The sequence below is a fragment of the Bubalus kerabau genome, chromosome 7, assembly GCF_029407905.1.
Source record: "Bubalus kerabau isolate K-KA32 ecotype Philippines breed swamp buffalo chromosome 7, PCC_UOA_SB_1v2, whole genome shotgun sequence".
In the NCBI taxonomy this organism is placed as follows: domain Eukaryota; kingdom Metazoa; phylum Chordata; class Mammalia; order Artiodactyla; family Bovidae; genus Bubalus; species Bubalus kerabau.
Window position 1 is genome coordinate 41,230,991 of NC_073630.1, and position 8,788 is coordinate 41,239,778.

General features: G+C 41.5%; 1 non-coding gene across 1 annotated transcript; it reads right to left on the bottom strand.

The window, feature by feature from the left end:
- Nucleotides 1–554: 554 nt before the first annotated feature.
- TRNAA-CGC (transfer RNA alanine (anticodon CGC)) lies at nt 555–626 on the bottom strand. The gene has a single exon. It is a non-coding gene; the product is annotated as a tRNA-Ala (tRNA).
- Nucleotides 627–8,788: the final 8,162 nt, after the last annotated feature.

The window sequence follows — 8,788 nt, forward strand, 5'->3', positions numbered from 1 at the left end:
CTGTGCGACCCCATAGACGGCAGCCCATTAGGCTCCTCTGTCCCCGGGATTCTCCAGGCAAGAACACTGGAGTGGGTTGCCATTTCCTTCTCCAATGCATGAAAGTGAAAAGTGAAAGTGAAGTCGCTCAGTCGTGCCCGACTCTTAGCGACCCCATGGACTGGAGCCTACCAGGCTCCTCCATCCATGGGATTTTTCAGGCAAGAGTACTGGAGTGGGGTGCCATTGCCTTTTCCATTTAAAAGGTTAGAGGGGGTTAAATGAGCTGCTACAATAAGGTGGGAGTTGGTTAAAATGTGAAAGCAGAGCCATTTCTCTCATTGATCAAGCATATTGGGCATGATTTACAGCCTGGAAAATCACTGGACAGTAAAGCCACTGTGATAGCCCCCTGGTGTTCCACATTGTCCCAATCCCCCACTGAAGCCTCAAGATGTGGAGCCTGAGATTAGCTGGAACGTGCAAAGAGAAAGGATTGGGGAAAAGGAAATATAAATTAGGAGACCCAGGTCTCCTGCCATCTGAGCCACCAGGGAAGCCCAAACAGAACCACCTGGAGATGCCGGGGATTGAACCCGGGGCCTCATACATGCGAAGCATGCGCTCTACCACTGAGCTACATCCCCTGGTAATATAAATTGACATCTCCACAAATGAGTACCAACTTCACAGGTATGAGTCTAAGTTAAAATGTATATAAAATAGAAATACATATATAAGCAACCATAAATGGGAAGAACCAGGGATGTCTGTGTAAAACCAGGAAGAAGCTTCACTTGCCCAGGGGCTAATACAAGCCACCTGGTCCAGGGCCGCTGTGTCAGGGAGAGCTGTTTGGAGGGGCAAGTTCCAGGCGTCAGACCTGAATCATCATTTCCTGAACAAACTGTCTCCACAGTGAATGATATGGATCTTCCCCTACTCAGTTATTCATAAAGCACCAAGATGTGCTCATGCCTGCAGGTCACTCGGAGGGCCAGAGCTTTATCAGCCGGCAGGAACCATGAGGCTCCCACTTTCTGTACATTTTGAATGAGCAAGAGGCAGGCAGATGAAGAAAAAGGTCTTGGGTTAGGGCATAAATATAAGCCAAGGCATTGAGGCATGAAGCAACATGACCTAGTCATGAAGTATTTTAGCATCAGTGGAGGTTGAGGGCCAGACAAGAGGTGTGGAAAGAAGAGGCAGGTGAGAAAGGCAGGGCCAGGTCTTCCCTTGTCTTGTCAAAGAATAGGGGCTCGGGTGAAGGATTAGAAACAAAGGAACTTACACAATCAGACTTGTATATTGGATTGATCTCTGTGGAAGGTGAACTAGAGCAGAGCATCCAGGTGGGAATGTGTTGTACAGTGTAGGGCTGAAGGGAGGTGTCCCTCAGCCAGTTCAGAACAGTAACAGGGTTGTTAGGGGCTGAATTGTGCCCCCCCTCCCAAATTTCTTAGGTTGAAGTCCTGATCCTCAGGATCTTAGAATGTGATTGCACATGGAAACGGGTCTTTAAGGAGGTAATTAAGTTAAAATGAGGTCATTAGGGTGGCCCCTAATCTTCATTGGGCTTCCCAGGTGCCTGCAATGCAGGAGACACAGGTTTGATCCCTGGGTCGGGAAGATCCCCTGGAGGAGGGCCTGGCATTCCAGTATTCTTGCCTGGAGAATCCCATGGCCAGAGGAGCCTGGCAGGCTACAGTCCATAGAGTTACAAAGAGTCTGACATGGCTGAAGTGACTTACTTAGCACACACACATTCACTAATCCAATATGCCTGATGTCCTTAAAAGAAGAGATTAGGACACAAACAGACAGAGGGAGGACCAAGTGGAGAAACAGAAAGAAGATAGTGGGCCACAAGCCAAAGAGAAGAAACTAACCCTGCTGACACATTGATCTCAGACATCTAGCCTCTAGAACTGTGAGAAATAGATTTCTGGTGTCTAAGTCAAGCAGTCTGTGGAACTTTGCTATGGAAACTCTAGGACAGTAATACAAAGGGATAATAGGAGGTGGACGATGGTCAGAAAACTCAGCAAGACTTGTTGATGACAAGTGGGGACAGAGAAGGAAGAGGCTAGAAGGCCTGCTAGATTTCTTATTTGATGAGACTTGTGGGGACAGTTCAGTTCAGTCGCTCAGTCGTGTCCGACTCTTTGCAACCCCATGGACTGCAGCACGCCAGGCTTCCCTGTCCATCACCAACTCCTGGAACCTACTCAAGCTCATGTCCATCACGTCGGTGATGCCATCCAACCATCTCACCCTCCTCTTTCGTCCCCTTTAGTGGGGGCAAGGGCACTCAAATGTAGCAGAGATCCTGAAGAAGGAGACATTCAGGCTGAGTTACATCTGAGAGCCCATGAGTGGAAAATGCACAGTTGAACATTGAATATTGAGTCAGAAACATTTCACAGAGTGGGAAACATGATTCTTGACCCATTTCTGAGACTGATATCCTGTGTGCTCTCAGAGCTTGTTTCCTCAACTTTTAAAGAAAAAAAAAATAAAGAAAAGATGGGATAGTAATGCTTTCCCTTCTACCTCGGAAAGTTGTTGAGTTCAAATGAAAGGAACATCAAAGGATGACTTAGAAACTTTACTGAGTTCACTTAGTAAAGTTTACTGAGTTTCCTAAGAGCAATTTGCCTCAAAATGACAAAGTGTTTTGTAGGCGTGAATTATTTATCAAATCCTGGATCTGGTGGTAAACTGTCCAAATCCTTCGTTTTGTTCTGTTTATCACCAAAGGCTATATCCACATGATGGCAATTTGTGTTTCTAAAAACTTAATTATACTGATATATAATGCTATCTAGTGATAAGGGCTGATGTAACAATTACATGCATTTCTGCAAGATTTTAACAATAGAAGTATTATAAATCAGAATTAAGTTGTTTCATTTGAAACGTTTAGTGAGTCAGAAAGAAATCAGAGAAGTAATGAGCTACGACTTCTTAGATGTTATTGCTTTGATTGTTAAAATCATGAGTTAATGGTTTTGGCATCAGTATCATGTGATATTATCACAAAAGCATAGATTGTAATAATCGTAATCAAAGCAAACAATGGTGTGAAATAATTTGTAAACTACTTGAGGCTAAGAACCTAAACACTAAAAATGAAGTGGTATGACTATTTTTCACCATTAGAGGGAAGCAATCCACTGCAATAAATAAATTTCACTCGGGCTTCCCGGGTGCCTCAGACGGTAAAGAATCGGAGACCTGGGTTTGATCCCTGGGTTGGGAAGATCCCCTGAAGGAGGAAATGGCAACCCACTCTAATATTTTTGCCTGGAGAATTCCATGGACAGGGGAGCATGGGGGGCTACAGACCATGGGATCACAAAGAGTTGGACGCTACTGAGTGACTAACATACTTGGGGTGTTACTGCTGATTGGGCAGGGAGCCTTAAATGATTCTTCTAACACAGATTCTAACATGCTAGATTACAATTTCAAATTCCAATCAAAGAAGGAAAGCCCTTTTTATGTTTTATATAACGTTGTTGGCTATAAAGATAATATGCATCATTCCTCCAGAGGCTGTTGCAGAACCCCAAAGAACAGAAACTGATAGAATTTCAGAGGTCTTCTATCTTACCAGGAATCTATAAAGTAATAGGTGTGAAAGTTTTCTTTTCTAGTCCTCTGGGAGAACAGACAGTCCTAAAAATAAAAATACTTGGTTAACTGATAACTCACTAAGTATGAAATAGTATATAAGTAGGGCAACCCTCATAAGTAACTCCATCAAATTTTTTAATCCATAAAAATTTCAGTCTTTTAAAAAATTATAATTGTACTAATACATGGCAAGAAAATTTGGAAAACATAAAACTATGGGAAAGAAGATTAACTATTACATTATTGATCTTTTTATTTATTTTCTTAAATGGTTACTTTCCTAAGTGACTATATTTAATTAAGACAGTAGCTTAAATCTTTTTTAGAGTAAGGAAAAGAGGATAATGGACAGGTAAGTTAGGTATATAGATGGACAAGAAACCATCTCAATAATTTCCAAAGCTGGCTGATAGTCAAAATTACCACGTTGAAATTTATTGATGGAGAAAGAGAAGAAGAAGATGGATTCCTGAGTGTGTGTGTGTATGTGTGTGTCTGTGTGTGTGCACACATGTGCACATTTGTTCTTAGTTTCCTAGCTGATAGTTTAGAATCAACTTATGGAGCCCACAGAAAACATAGTGTCTAAATGGTAAAGAACTTTAATTAATCCAAATTGCAGAAACCAAACTGGAATTAAACTGCTTTTCAAAAAAATCATTTTGCAATTGGAAAAATTGTGAATGGTATACAGTTGACACATTGACAACTTTAATAATACACTTAGGTCTGTGATATTTTATTAGAGAGAAAGTTTATTTGAAACTACTTAACTACTGGGAACAATTTGTCTCTGGAAGTATATAAAGATGAAGAGACTGTTGAACAAAGAAATGAGAGTTCTTATTCACTAAAGACCCTCACAATAAAAACAAACAAAAAAAAAATGCACCTCACAGCATTTCTCAGGCCTGTCACTTATATTACAAAGGAAGATTATTCTCCAAGAAGATAAAATTGAAACTTTAAAAGCATTTTTTTTTAAAGAGCAATGAATCAAAGAATTGGCTCTTTGAAAAGACTGACAAAACTGACAAACCTTTAGCCAGACTCACTGAGGAAAGAGAAGGGCCACTATGATATTGTCTGTCAATTATAATTGTTTTTAAAAATGGAAAATAAAGAAAAGCAACTACAGTGGGATTCAGACACCACTGAGCCATTGAAGATTTAAAAGATGTTTAAAGGTAGTCATGGTTGTTATCAACAGTTCAGGAGATGTATGGGGGCAGACAGGCCAGAATTCCAAATTTATTCTCCCAGAGAAAGAACTATCTGGTTGGAGAGATTCATAGTTGAGACCTGGATTAAGTATGAAAGGGAGAGGATCTTTATCTTTCACAAGCAGCCGACACAGCATTCATGTCAGGAACTTCTGAGAACACAGTCCAATACTGCGTTGCCAGTATGGAGTCTTCACCTGCCTCTACCAGTAGCACAGGTCAGATATATCCAGGGACCAGAGAGTCTAGAAAAGTCTTTCTGGAGGCCAAAAAGAAATCAGGGCTTCTTAAACAAGCAATGCTGTTATCAATGTTATCCGCAGACCAGCATCATCAGCATCACTAAGAACATGTTAGACATGCAGAATTTGGGGTCTCACCCAAGAACCATTGAATCACATACTACATTTTACGTTTACGTTCCCAGACCCAGTAATTCTACGTATTTGAAGTTAGGTCTTCTAGAGCACCTAACCCATAGTTAGACGAGTGAGTGGTGAATGAATGGAAAAAAGCATTACCAAGGTGAGGTGAAGTGAAGTGAGTCTTTCAGTCGTGTCCGACTCTTTGCAACCCCATGGACTATACAGTCCATGGAATTCTCCAGGACAGAATACTGGAGTGGGTAGCCTTTCCCTTCTCCAGGGGATCTTCCCAACCCAGGATAGAATCCAGGTCTCCCTCATTACAGGCAGATTCTTTACTAACTGAGGTATCAAGGAAGCCCATGACCAAGACAGACTTGTTAACTAATAAGCTTAGAAGGACCTTCAGCCTGGGGCTTCAGATGTAAGCACAGAGATATCTGAATCTATAGATTTATCAAACATTGCCAAAAGATAAGAGTACTCAGATCTTAAATAGTGCTTGAGATATAGAAACAGTTATATTTTTATTCTTTGTTTGAATTGATAATGATTAAATAAATCTTTTTTTTTTTTTTTTTTTAGTAACTCACTTCTCAGAAAAAAAGGTAAAATACTCACTCAGCTCCAAGAAAATCATGACTACAAGTGCAGGACTCACAGTGTTCTGGGCATTCCTCCACCCTCTTCACACATCCTTTCTTCCTTGAATTTAATCCTTACCTGGATTCAACCAGCCTCCATTTTCATAACTTGTATTTTGCTGTATCCTACTCAAGCTGTTGGGTGTTAATTTTCTAATTTTAGAACCAGATTCTATGGGACTCAGTGAAATACATTGTGATAGTTCTCAAATTTTAGACTCACTTAGAAAGCTTTTTTTAGAAACGTAAACTTTTGATATTCCCAGAGGCTCTGATTCTGAGGGTCTGGGATGGGACTTGGAAATCTATGTTTTTAACAAGTACCCCAGGTGAATTTTCCAAACATGAACCACAATCACACTTTGAGAATGGGGGGCCTGGTTGTAATGAATATTTCATATTCATACTGGGACAGACTGGGGCCTGGGACCCTTTGCTGCAGTGCTTGCACCTGGACAAATCTCTCCTCCAGCAACAAAATACAAAGAAACTATAAGGACTAAAATAATTGTGTGCCTAAACAGTTGGGGCAAATTATGGACAGAAAGATACAAATGACCAAAATACCCAACCACCACTTCTGAAGAGCCAGGAGCAAAATCAGGGTACTGTACATACTCCCTGCACACAACATCATCTAAGGGGTGGCAAACCACTTAAGCCATCCCTCTGGCCCAACTCCTGGACATACCCCTATCCTCACCCCATATAAAGAACAAGCTGGCCCCCACCATGGCCCCCAGGGAATGAGCATGTCCCTTGTTCCTTCTTTTTGCTCCCTCCTGGGGCAGCAGGGCCCCCCATAAAACCTTGACTGAATTTCTTTTCTGGCCTCTAGTCAATTTCTTTAAGTGAAAGTGTTACTCAGTCGTATGTGACTCTGTGTGACCCCATGGACTATAGCCCGCCAGGCTCTTCTGTCCATGGCATTCTGTTGATTGAGGAAGGCCAAGACCCTGGTCAGTATCAAGACCATCCTCCAAGGAGTGATGATGGGTTAATTAGAACAGTTCCAGAGATGTGCTGGCTTTATAAGGGCTTCTGATGCCAATGAAACCCAGATGAGCTAGGGCACAACTTTGAGAAAATTGCCTAGTGAATCAGAGCCAACAAAGATGTTTCTCTGGCAGGAGGTGTCTTGAAATTTACTCCCTACCACCCAGAGAGGAGAACAGTGACTCACAGTATCACCCATTTGGAAATGATAGAATTGAGGAAAGCATTTTATTTAAGACAGAGAAACATTGATACAAATGTAAACTCTTAACATGGTAAGGTTAGGCCTGAAATGTAAGAGATTTTATATTTTCCAGTAATTACATATGAATTCGCAAGCAAACTATCCGAATACTGGTAGAAGCAGTGAGTCGCACAATTATGCAGTTAATGCTGTGATTTTATTTAAGGATATTATAAAGCTGTCACAGTTATTAGGTGAAGTGAACATAACCAAGTTCATCGCAGGTGCTTGGTGGTTAAGCCAGAATGCCTCCCACTTACTATGGAAGGGCTGGGTGACATTTAATGGCATTACACCTCACTTGCGTGCACATGCACACATACACTGCTGCTGTGTAATAAGAAATGTGAAGTCTCAGCATGTCAGGTACATCAATGACACTCACTCTAATAATGAAAGCACATTAAATTCTAAATTCTCTGCACCTTTATTTGAAAACACAGAGGACATATGATAATCGTTAACTTCAGTTGGGCTCTTTTAATGTGCAAAACTTTTCTCAAAGTGTTTTATCTATATTGATTAATTTAACTCTCAAAACAACTGTAGATGGGTATACTCTTACTCCCATTTAGTGAGGAAATGGAAGGCAGAAAAGCATTGAATGACATGTCTGAAGTCACACCAGGAAGTAGCTACAGGCAGTCTGGTTCCAGAGTCGTTTTCATTTTGCACTGTCTACAACTGGTTTATAAAACAGTATTTATCTAGATACAAATCCTTTGCTGATTACATCTATCAGTTCAGTTCAGTTCAGTTCAGTTGCTCAGTCGTGTCCGACTCTTTGCGACCCCATGAATCGCAGCACGCCAGGCCTTCCTGTCCATCACCAACTCCCGGAGTTCACTGAGACTCACGTCCATTGAGTCAGTGATGCCATCCAGCCATCTCATCCTCTGTCATCCCCTTCTCCTCCTGCCCCCAATCCCTCCCAGCATCAGAGTCTTTTCCAATGAGTCAACTCTTCACATGAGGTGGCCAAAGTCCTGGAGTTTCAGCTTTAGCATCATTCCTTCCAAAGAAATCCCAGGGCTGATCTCCTTCAGAATGGACTGGTTGGATCTCCTTGCAGTCCAAGGGACTCTCAAGAGTCTTATCCAACACCACAGTTCAAAAGCATCAATTCTTCGGTGCTCAGCTTTCTTCACAGTCCAACTCTCACATCCACATATGACCACTGGAAAAACCATAGCCTTGACTAGACGGACCTTTGTTGGCAAAGTAATGTCTCTGCTTTTCAATTTGCTATCTAGGTTGGTCATAACTTTCCTTCCAAGGAGTAAGCGTCTTTTAATTTCATGGCTGCAGTCACCATCTGCAGTGATTTTGGAGCCCATAAAAATAAAGTCTGACACTGTTTCCACTGCTTCCCCATCTATTTCCCATGAAGTGATAGGACCAGATGCCATGATCTTCGTTTTCTGAATGTTGAGCTTTAAGCCAACTTTTTCACTCTCCTCTTTCATTTTCAGCAAGAGGCTTTTTAGTTCCTCTTCACTTTCTGCCATAAGGGTGGTATCATCTGCATATCTGAGGTTATTGGTATTTCTCCCAGCAATCTTATTTCCAGCTTGTGCTTCTTACAGCCCAGCATTTCTCATGATGTACTCTGCATATAAGTTAAATAAGCAGGGTGACAATATACAGCCTTGACGTGCATCCTTTTCCTGTTTGGAACCAGCCTTTTCCTATGCTATG